Genomic DNA, 12297 nt, shown 5'->3' with positions numbered 1-12297 from the left:
ATACGATGGAATGAATGTAAAACTAAAGTTCTCTCATGTAAACTATCATATAATTCACAATAAAACATTAAAAAAAAAAAATCTAGTGTGCATCTGCTCACAGGCCCTTGCTAACCTTGTGCAGCAGAAAAGGAGAGGACACCCGTCCACCCACTAGCACAAATTTACAAAGTTTCATGTGTAGACTGAGCACCCAGGATCTTGTTACAATGCAGATTCTAATACAGTAGGTCTGGGAAGGGGCCTGAGAGTCTGCATTTCTAACAAGCTCTTAGGTGGCTTAGATTCAGCAGATCCACTGAGCAGAACACTCAGTTGGCATCAAGGCCAAAGAACACACAGATCAACTCTGACCATGATGGGCCCCATGCAGAAAGAGAGCTCTACGCTCCAGCTGACTCCAGAAACTGCAATGATGTGGCCTCAACAGATGATGACCTGTAAACGACAAAGTGCTTGTCTACAGCTGGAGGTCGGGGGAGGGGTTCAAAATGTGGTCCTCTGGATAAACAGCATCTCCTGAGAATTTGTGAGAAATGCACAGTCTCAGTCCCACCCCAGACTTAGAGTCAGCAACAAGGGGAGTGGGGCCAGGAATCTGTGTTTTAACAAGGTCTCCAGGAGTTTCTGATGCACAGAAAAGTTTGAGAACCATTTGCTTTATAGCAGTGTCTCTCAACCTTAGAACATTAGAATTACCTGGAAAACTTTACAGAGTTCTGGGCATTTGTGTCCTAATTAAGGCTGAGACCAACTGACCTTGTGGCACCATAGCATAAGCACTAAATTGCTGAATGCAAGGTTGGCAGTTCACACCTACCAACCAAAGATGTAGTAGGCTTGCCCCATAAAGAATTATACTCTCAGAAACCATATACAGGGTGGCTACAACTAGATGACAGTGGATTTGTTTGTTTGTTTCTGTGGGTTGGCCATAGGCACTCCTGCATAGCACAAGAACTGGATGAGGCTACACTATTTCTCAGTTATATTTTATTTCATTACAATCTTTGTCTTGAAAGCTTCCTTGTAACTCAACCATTCCTTCCCATGTCTCTCTACTACACTATGGTTGGTGATGAGATGGAGTGTGAGATAGGTATTTCTCCTTAGTACTTTAAACAGAAGAGGCATCTGTGTAACAATTCACTTTAGGGTTTCACATAGACCCAAAGGTTGCTAAGATGATAATAAAGTAATATTGGAAATAGTATGAAGGAGAGTTAGGACTTAATTGTGGACTAGGCAGAAAGGCTGTGAAGATCCTCTTCAGCAAAGACAGAAAACTGGACAAAACAAATTCAGAAGGTGGTCCCAGAATTCTAAACTTAAGATAAAGGGATTAATAAGTGGATCAAGTGTTCACTGGGAGAAAAATTTGGTACAGAAGCAAGAAAAGAGGTGTCTTCCTATTTGGGGTGTCCAATGTGTCCCACTATAACCATTTTTAATGGGAGTGAGCAGAGAGAGGGACAAGAGACCACTCCCTTTATAGACACCTGCTACTGATTTACTGAGACATTGGTGAGAGTATTTTCTTTCTTTTTCCTTTTCTTCTTTTTCTCTTTTCTATTCATTTCCTCTCTGGTGACTAGAGGTGAGACCAGTATGAATAGACACCCCCACGGAAGGTTCTGCAGTGTGCAGAGCAGTATATGGATTGTTAGGTGCAGATTCAAAGAGAGAGAAGAAAACAGTTAGAGCCTGTGCCTGGAGTCTCTTCCAAACCAAGTCTGGCCAACCCTGGGCTGTTTCACATTAGGAGAAACAGCTGAATAGACTTGAGGGGAGTAAAAAAACAAAAACAAAAACTAGTGTTAGATTGGAGAGATATAGTAAGCACACATGAAATTTCTCAGGTGACTTTGAAGGCAAGAGTCCATTAAGTGGCACTAAAGAATCACTCCAGTTTTATTGTCTTTATTCACTCCCCACCCACCCCTGGGTTTTTATGACTTTCCTTTTTAGTTTTATCTTTGGTCCTCCTCCTATCTTGTGAGAGCTCTTTCTCACCTTGCTCATCCAAAAGGAAACAGCAACTGCAGCCATGCAGCCAAACTACAATCTCCTCTAAAAATGCCACCAATTTGGCTAGCGCCAATACTAGCTGCTGAACACCAGAGCAAAATCTACAACCAACTCCTGCTAAAAACAGTCTGAAGTGAGCTATATGAACAGTGAACATAGAAGCCCATCTCCTTATCACAACTATCAGGAGTTAACTGCAGAGTGCTTAAGAGCAAACCAACATACATTCATCAAATTAAGACAAATACAACAACACTACAATGCCTAAAAAGCAGCAGAATATTTCTACTCACTTGCAGAAACAAGACAGAGTAGCTCAAACAAATGACCAAGAGGAAGAGTTAGAAATTGCTTTGGAGGGAGAAGAGTCTTTGGAAATACCTGAACAAGAATTCAGGAGAATGATATTGACGTTCATCCAAATGTTCCACAAAAAGTTTGAAGAAAATAAATAAGTCAGTAAAGCACTACAAGGACAATTAAACAAAATAGATACAGCACTGGAGATAATACAAACCTTCAAACAAGGTCCAGATGATCGATACTAAAATATCAGAAATGGACAATACACTGAAAAGGCAAATGAGCAAGAATTGAATCAATGGAAGCCAGAATTAGTGACCTTGATGATAAATATCTCAATACTGTTAAGATAGAAGAACAAGCATAAAAAAAAGAATGAAAAAAATCTGAAGAAAGCCTAAGATTCATGTGGGACAACATAAAGAGGAATAACCGTGGGTGATTGGAATTCCAGAACAGGAAGAAACTAAAGAAACCACAAAAAAGTTAGTGAAAGAGATACTGGAAGAAAATTTCCCTAACATATTGAAAGGCAAGAAGATAACCATTCAAGAAGCTGTACAAGATAGACCCCAAAACAAAATTACCAACACATATTGTGATCAAACTCTCCAAAATCATAGACAAGGAAAGAATCCTGAAAGCAGCTAGGGAAAAAAGTAGTTTTACCTACAATGGAACACTAATAAGATTAAGCTCGGATTTATCACCAGAAACCATGCAGGCAAGAAAGTAATAGAGAGACACATACAAAACTCTGAAAGAAAAAAACTTCCAACCAAGAATCATATATCCAGCAGAGCTGTCAATCAAATCTGATGGTGAAATTTAACTTTTCAGGATAAACAGAAATTAAGGGATTTTGTAAAAGCCAAGCCAGTGCTTCAAAACATACTTAAGGGAGTTCTATGGACTGAGACGCAACAAGAAAATACAGCAACCAGAGATTGACATATGTGGCAACACCACCGGAACTCAGTCTAGTTGTGAAAGAGGACATAACAGCACAAAACTACAAGAATGAAGTTAGGGGATATGAGATGTCAGTCTATGATCAGGACAACTACAACATCAAAGCAAGAAAAGGAAAATCCGAGAAAATTTTGGAAATATTAAAATTATGATGAAATTGACCAGGAAAAGCACACAAAAAATGAACTCAGCACAGGAAAGCATGCAGAACAAAGAAACCAACAACATCACAAAAAATAAACAATATAATGACAGAAACTAATCCACACCTATCAATAATTACACTGAATGCCAATGGTTTAAATGCACCAATCAAGACAGAGAGAGCAGCAGAATGGATAAGAAAATAGAATTCATTAATATACTGTCTAAAAGAGACACACCTTACACACAAAGACAAAAATAGACTAAAAATTAAAGGATGGAAAAAATATACCAAGACAATTGCAATCAAAAACAAGCAGGAGTGGTGACGTTAATCTCTGATTAAATAAAATTTAAGGCAAAAACCAGCATAAGAGACAAAGAAGCATATTATCTCATGATTAAATGGTCAACTGAAAAAGGACATAATCATAATAATTATCTATGCTCCCAATGAAAGAGCTCCAAACTATATAAATCAAACCCTGATAAAATTGAAGAAAGAAATACACAACTCAACAATAATAGTGGGAGATTTTAATACACCATTTTCAAAAATGGACAGAACAACCAGAAAGAAACACCACAAAGGTACACAGGAATTAAACAACACAAGCAACCAACCTGACCTCATAGATTTGACCAGAGCATTTAATCAACAACAGCAGAAAACATATTCTTTTCCAGTGCACATGAAACATTCACCAGAATAGACCATATGCTAAATCACAAAGCAAGTCTCAATAAATTAAAAATCATCAAAAAACTACAAGACCTCTTCTCAGATTACAATGCTATAAAATTAAAATTCAACAATAGGAAGAGCAAGGAAATAAAATCATATACATGGAAATTGAATAACACCCTGCTTAAAAGCTACTGGATAGTAAAACAAACAAAGAGTGAAATTTTAAAATTCTAGAAACAAATGAAAATGAAAACGCAACATGCCAAAACCTTTGAAACACAGCAAAAAGAGTGTTGAGAGGTCAATTTATAACAGTAAATGCACACATCAAAAAAGAAGAAAGAACCAAAATCAACACATTAGCACAACCTCACAACAATTAGAAAAAGACCAACAAAGTAAACTATAGTCACCATAAGAAAAAAAAAATAGATTTGAATAAAAATAAATGAGATAGAAAAAACAAAAATTATATAAAGAATCAACAAGACAAGAAGCTAGTTCATTAAAGGATTAATAAAATTGACAAACCATTGGCAAATCTAATGAAAGAAAAGAGGGAGAAAACACAAATAACACACATAAGAAACCAAATGGATGACATCACAGCAGAACCAATGAAATAAAAAGGATAATAAAAGAATACTATGAAGAGTTGTACTCCAACAAATTTGAAAATCTAGAGGAAATGGATACATTTTTAGAAAAACACTACCTACCTGAACTTTCACAGAGTGAAGTAGAAAATTTGAACAAACATATAACAAAAGAAGAAATTGATCAGGTAATCAAAAATTTCCAAACCGAAAGAAGTTCTGGCCCAATGGCTTTACTGGCGAATTTTATCAAACTTTCAGAAAAGAGCTGATACAAATTGTACTCAAACTATTCCAGAATATAGAAAAGGATGGAAAACTTGAAAAATACATTTTTTGAAGCAAATATAATTCTCATACCAAAACTATGGAAGGACATCACTAAGAAAGAAAATTATAGACCAATCTCCCTCATGAACATAGATGCAAAAATTCTCAACAAAATCCTACTCAATAGAATTCAACAACATATCAAGACATCATGACTAACTGGGATTCATATCAGGGATGCAAGGATGATTCAATATTAGAAAAACAATCAATGTAATCCACCATATAAATAAGAAAAAAGAAAAGAACCACATGATCATATCGATTGATGCAGAAAAGGCATTTGACAAAATCCAACATCCATTCCTGATAAAAACACTCAACAAAATAAGAATTGAAGGGAAATTCCTCAACATAATTAAGAGCATATATACAAAACCAAAAGCAAACATCACTCTCAACAGATCAACAGACAGAAACTGAAAGCATTCCATTTGCTAACAGGAACCATACAAGGATGCCCATTATCACCATTCCTATTCAATATTGGGTTGGAAGTGTTCACCAGAACTATAACGCAGGATAGGGAATTTAAAGGCATCCAAATTGGTAAAGAAGATGTAAAACTAATTCTATTTGCAGATGCTATGATCCTGTACATAGAAAATACCAAAGACTCTGCAAGAAAATTATTGGAACTCATTGGAAGATTCAGCAAAGTGGCAGGGTACAAGATAAACACACAAAACTCAGTTGAATTCCTCTATACTACTAAAGACAGCTCTGAAAATGAATTTAGGAAAACAATACCATTATACAAAAGGCACTCAAAAGATGAAATATTTAGGAATAAATCTAACCAGAGAAGCAAAAACCTATTCAAATAAAACTACAAAACACTACTACCAAAAAAAAAAAGAGATTTACAAAAATGGAAGACTATAGCATGCTCCTGGATAGGAAGACTTAACATTGTGAAAATGTCAATACTACCCAAAGCAATCTACCAATCCAGATTCCAACAACATTCTTTAAAGATATGGAAAAAATAACTACGAACTTCATATGGAAGGGAAAGAGGCCTCAGATAAGCAAAGCACTGCTTAAGAAGAACAAAGTTGGAAGTCTCTCACTCCCTGATTTCAAAATTTACTACATGGCCACAATGATCAAAACAGCCTGGTGTTGGTACAATGAAAGATTCATAGATCAATAGAACAGAACTGAGAACCCAAAAGTTAATTTATCCACATACAGTCAAGTGATATTTGACAAAGGACCAAAACACGTTAATGGGGAAGAGACACTATCTTCAACAAATGGTGTTAGCAAAATTCGAAATCAATTTGCAAAAGAATGAAGCAAGACCTGTATCTCTTACCTTATATAAAAACTAACTTGGAGCCAGGGCTTGATGGTGGCTAGGGTAGAGGTTCGCCATCAACAATAACACAGAATACCAGACAAAGCAGATCCAGGGCAGAGCTCCAAAACTCGGAATCACGGACATAGGAATATTTCAAAAGTTTGAAGGCTTATAGCTTGTGGAAATTGGAGCTCAAGTAAAAAATCACATACATTTGAATCTGCCGGACCCAGCTTGGAGGCCCGGAGCCGACATCTTGGGTGAGACCAAATGGCAAGACCAAGGGGCGGGGGAGCAGAAACACCATGGAAAAAATGCCACAGGAACCTTGGAGCAAAGGTGGACAATACACTTGATCAGTTTTGCTTTGTTCTGATTTTCTTTGCTTTTTGTTTTTTGTTTTTTTTTTTGGTAACTGGTCATTGGCACACCCACTGTTTGCACACCTCCATTCTGGTGACTAGAGGGGAAGCCTGGGTGAGTGGACACCCCCACCCTCACCACTGGTGGGTTCTTCTGCCACGCATGCACACAGATACTCAGCCCAAGAGTAGACCCTGAACTTTCCTTATTTGTTTGTTTTTTGTTCTGTTTCTCAATACACGAAAGGACAGGGAAAGAAAGTTTAAAAACAAAACAGGCTGAAAATTAAATTAAAGCCTGAGGTATAGAATAACAATCAACACTGGCATCTTGAAATCTCTCAGGCAGCTTTGAAAGCAAGAAGCTAAAGAGAGGACATTAAAGTCATACTCATATTAGGCTACAGATTTTTTTTTTCTTTTCTTTTTCTTCTCTCCCTCCTCTTCCTTTTCTGTGATTAGAGACTGCAGTATTCAGTCTAGTTTTTGTTTTTGCTGTTTTTTAGTCTTTTTTTTTTTTTTCTCTCTCTTGTATTTTTTTTGCTGGGTATTGTTTAGCTGTTATATGCCCCCACTTCTGCCTTTGGAAGACTCTTTGTGTCCCTATATTACACAAGAAGAGTCAGCAACTGCTGCCATATAGCCAAGCTACAATCACACTCTATAAAACACAAAAACCCAGGCAAGACCCAATACCAACTGCCATATACCAGGGAAACAGACAACACCTGTGAAAGTTACTCTGAGTTAAGCAATAAGAAGAGTGAAAAGGGAAGCCCACATCCTGATCACATCTTCCTGGAAGCAATCAGAAAGCATAAAAAATACCAAAGCACATATTCAATTAAGTATTAAGGCCACAGATAAACACTAAACATGTCCAAGAAGCAAAAGCAGATGACCATATCAGCACATGTCCAGAAACAAAATTAAATGTCTGAGACAAATGACCTAGAGGTAGAGATGGACTCCATTCTGGGAGGAGGGCAGGCCTTGGAAATGCCTGAGAAGGAATTCCGAAAAATGACTATAAAATGTTTCAAAACACTTTACAATGGAGTTGAGAAAAACAAGGAAGAAGTCAGGAAAGCACTATAGGAACAATCAAATAAGATAGATACAGCATTGGAAACAATTCAAAACCTACAGAAAGAGGTCCAAACGATCAATAACAGAATATCAGAAATAGACAATACTCTGAAAGGGCAGAGGAGTAGAATAGACAAGATGGAAGGAAGAACCAGGAAGCTGGAAGACAAATCTCTCAATACCACTAAGATAGAAGAACAAACACAAAAAAAGGATAAAAAAATCTGAAGAAGGTCTAAGATTCATGTTGGACAGCACGAAGAGGAATAACTTAAGAATTATCGACATTCCAGAACAAGAAGAATACCACAAGTCCACAGAGGAAATAGTTGAACTGTTGGAAGAAAATTTCTCTAGCATACTGAAAAGTGTAAAGATAAGCATTCAAGAAGCTCAACGAACCCCAGAATAGACCCCAAAAAGAAAATCACCAAGATATATCATAATCAAGCTCTCCAAAATCAAAGATAAGGAGACACTTCTGAAAGCAGCCAGGGAAAACACAAGTGTCGCATACAAAGGCAAGCAAGTCATATTAAGCTCGAAGGCAATGGGGAGACATATATAAAACCCCGAAAGAAAAAAATTGCCAAGCAAAATTCCTTTATCCAGCAAAGCTATCAATCAAATATGACGGTGTAATCAAAACATTCCAAGATGAACAGAAGCTTAGGGATTTTGCCAGAGCCAAACCTGCACTACGAAACATCCTAAATAGAGTTCTGTGGACTGTGAACCAACAAGAACAGACAACAACCAGAGATTGACATATGTGGCAGCACCTCCCAGAATTAAGTCAACAGAAGGAAGAGTTGAGAACAGAACAAAACTATAAGAACAAACTCAGAGAATCTGAGAGGTCAGTCTATGATCAAAACAAGTTCACTGTAAAAGAAGGTAAACACGTAGGAACAGAGATCCAGGTAGTGAGAAGGTCAGGTCGATTACAGGATAAAATAAACTGCACTAAATGGACAGAAAAGTTAATGGACTATAAGGCAACCTCAAAGAAAATTAACACTTCACAACATACCAAGAGAATAAAAATCCAAGAACATGGAAACATTAAAACCATGAGGAAACTTACAAGAAAGAACACAAAAATCATGAACTCAGCAAAGGAAGACACACAGAACAAAAAAAGCAGCAACACCACAAAAATCCAACATAATGGCAGCAATTAATCCATACCTATCAATAATTACACTGGATGTAAATGGATTAAATGTACCTGTTAAGAGACAGAGGGTGGCAGAATGGATTAAGAAAACAAGATCCTTCATTATGCTGTCTGCAAGAGACACATCTTACACACAGAGACAAAAACAGATTAAAAGTCAAAGGATGGAAAAAAATATACCAAGCCAATTGCAATAAAAAGCGAAGAGGAGTGGCAGTACTAATCTCGGATAAAATAAACTTTAAAGCAAAAAACAGCATAATAGATAAAGATGGACATGATCTCATGATTAAAGGGACAATTGAACAAGATGACATAACCATAATAAATATCTATGGTCCCAATGAAAGAGCTCCAAAATATATAAAGCAAACACTAACAGATTTGAAGAAAGAAATAGATGAATCTACAATAATTGTCAGTGATTTTAATACACCGCTTTCAAAAACGGATAGAACAACCAGAAATAAACTTGACAAAGTCACAGAAGAACTAAACAACACAGTCAGCCAACTGGACCTCATAGATGTGTACAGAGCATTCAACCCAACAACTGCACAATACACATTCTTTTCCAGTACACATGGAACATTCTCCAAAATGGACCATGTTTTAGGCCACAAAACAAATCTCCATAAATTTACAAATATCAAAATACTAGAAAGCATTTTCTCAGACCACAATGCTATCAAATTAGAAATCTGCTTCCCCGCTTGGTTTTGCAGCTTGGTCTCGTCCAAGTTGTCAGCTACGCGCGTCTGAGCCCGGCAGATTCAAAGTATGCTATTTCTTACTTCTGCTACAAATTTTACTAGCTATAAGCCCTCAAACTTTTTAAATATTCCTACCTATGTGGTTCTGAGTTTTGGAGCTCTCCCCTGAATCTGCTTTGCCTGGTATTCTGTGGTATGGCTGATGGCAAGCCTCACTATACTTCCACCCTAGCCACCATCAAGCCCCGCCTCCTGCTTCCAACAATCTTGACTTTTGTTGCTTGTGATTTTGGTGTCTTCCCTTTCCTGCTTTTGAACAAATGTTTTGTTTTGCTTTTAAATCTAATAAATTGTACAAATTTATTAGATTTAAAAACAAATTAATAAAACCCTTTCAAGTATTGTAAACCAGGCACACCCAATCAGGTGGATTCTAGTTCACTGGCTCTTGCTGTTCTTTACACATCAGTCAACCTCGTCCCTCCTACAGAAGTACTTACTGTCGCATTTGCATACAGTACTTGTCACTCACTTTGCACTTAGGAGCACCTCCCAATTTAAGGATCTGCTTCCAGTCAATCTCTGTCACAGTGATGCTCTATTTTCTCCATAGCCTTGCCATTCTCTAAAATCATCTTGTGTGTGTGAGTACTGAGTGGCTCCCACTCTAAAGTCTAGGACCCTGAGAGTAAGAGCAGGCCTATCAGTTTCACTCATCCATCCTAAAGAACCAGATACTCACTTGGCACCTAGTAGATACTTATTAAGTAATTATTAAACCATCTTTATATTTATTCCTGGAGTAAACTCAACTTGGTCATAATGCATTGTTTTTTCTCTACTTGATTAGATGTGTTTTGCTGATATTTTATTTAATCAGTGAAACAGACCTATTAACTTACTTTTTCTGATGTCAACCCCTAGTTGTTTAGAATGACTGTGGAGAATAATACCTCATTTTCTGTTCTTTGAAGGAACTTGTAGAAAATAGAATGGGCCTACAGGGTCACTATGAGTCGAAACCGACTCCACAGCACTTAACAACAACAATCCCTAAACAAAGGAGCCCTGGTAGTGTAGTGGATTATGAGCTGAGCTGCTAACCAAAAGGTCAATAGCTCAAATCTGTCAACTGCTTTTCAGGAGAAAGATAAGGCTTTGTGCTCCCGTAAAGATTACAGCCTCAGACACCCTATACAGGGTCAGCCGTTTGAGTCAGAACTGTCTCGGTGGCACATCACCACCACCATCAGGCCCTAAACAACTGGTAGCATTCTCTATAAGATTCCACGGTAGTGGTTGGTGGTGTGTGCCAGCAAGTTGGTTGTGACTCATCATGACCATGTGTAGGGTTTCCAAGGCTATAAATCTTTACTGGAACAGAAAGTCTCATCTTTTTTGGGCCAGATGTTCCCCACTCCTGCTATACAGGGTCACTATGAGTTGAAACCAACTCAGCAGCACTTAACAGCAATGACAGCTATATTTTAAAAAGGCCACCTTTGGATTAATAGGATTGAGTGTCCTGAATCAAGAATTATAATCAATCCAATTCTGTGCACTCAAATTCTATTGAAAGTATATATTTGTTGACAATAGACATGAATGAATCTATGTTGGTGCCCAGCGACAGACAGTTCTCAACAGTGAATTTTCCAGGCCCCTGTGGCATGGATAGGCATATGTGAGGACTATCCACGTAACCCAGTCTTACCTCTCTCAATTCAGAATTTGGAAGCAAGTCTTCGAAGATCTAGCTGCCGTATTCCATAGGCTAGCTACTGGGCTGACAGCCCTCCAGGATGTCAGTACCCTTATTTGCACAGGATTAGCTAAAAGCCACAGCAGGAAGGTTTCAACAGCACTTTCCTTTCCATGTAATAGGTAGCAGAGACTGATCTAGCGTCCTGGAAAGACTGAATTTTAATGAACTACACAGTGAGCTGAAATTAAAGACAGCCCTGTGGCATGGCTAGATATTCTGCAAATGAAATTATGTGACTTGCTACATGTCTGGGTCATTACCATGCTAAAAGGATAAGTGTATTAAAAGGAAAGGAATTTTAGAACAAATGTATTAAAAGGAAAGGAATTTTAAAACAAAAAAGAAAGGTGTTATCAAGTTTTCGACGTCACTAATTGAACCAAAATTTGGAATGAACTATGACACTATAAACAATAGTTTTTAAATGTCATATAAATATATATGTTAGCAGCAAGAAAAGGGTATCCATTTGGGAACCTGTAAATTTATGCCAGCTGAGCACTCACAGTGGGGGCGGCTGGCAAATGGATTTACTATTTTGTCAACTCCAGTAAAGTGTTACAGAAATTGCAATAAAAATTGTTTCTATGCAAACAATTGTTTTAAAAAGGGTACTTACATCACACAACTATAATTCCTGTGCTTTCTGGGTAAGCACAAAGCCAGAGTTTAAATTAAAACCACTTAAAATTATTTTTTCTTAGAGTCATGTTGAATATGTATATAGTAGAAAACTAAAAAAACCATCTACATAGTCCTTTGTCTAGAAAATAGGACACTGCCTTACTTGACTTGATTTTTAAGAATTTACCAGAAATGTT

Source organism: Chrysochloris asiatica, unplaced genomic scaffold, assembly GCF_000296735.1.
Source record: "Chrysochloris asiatica unplaced genomic scaffold, ChrAsi1.0 scaffold00136, whole genome shotgun sequence".
NCBI classification, from domain to species: Eukaryota; Metazoa; Chordata; class Mammalia; order Afrosoricida; family Chrysochloridae; genus Chrysochloris; species Chrysochloris asiatica.
Note: the sequence above shows the minus strand (reverse complement) of the source record.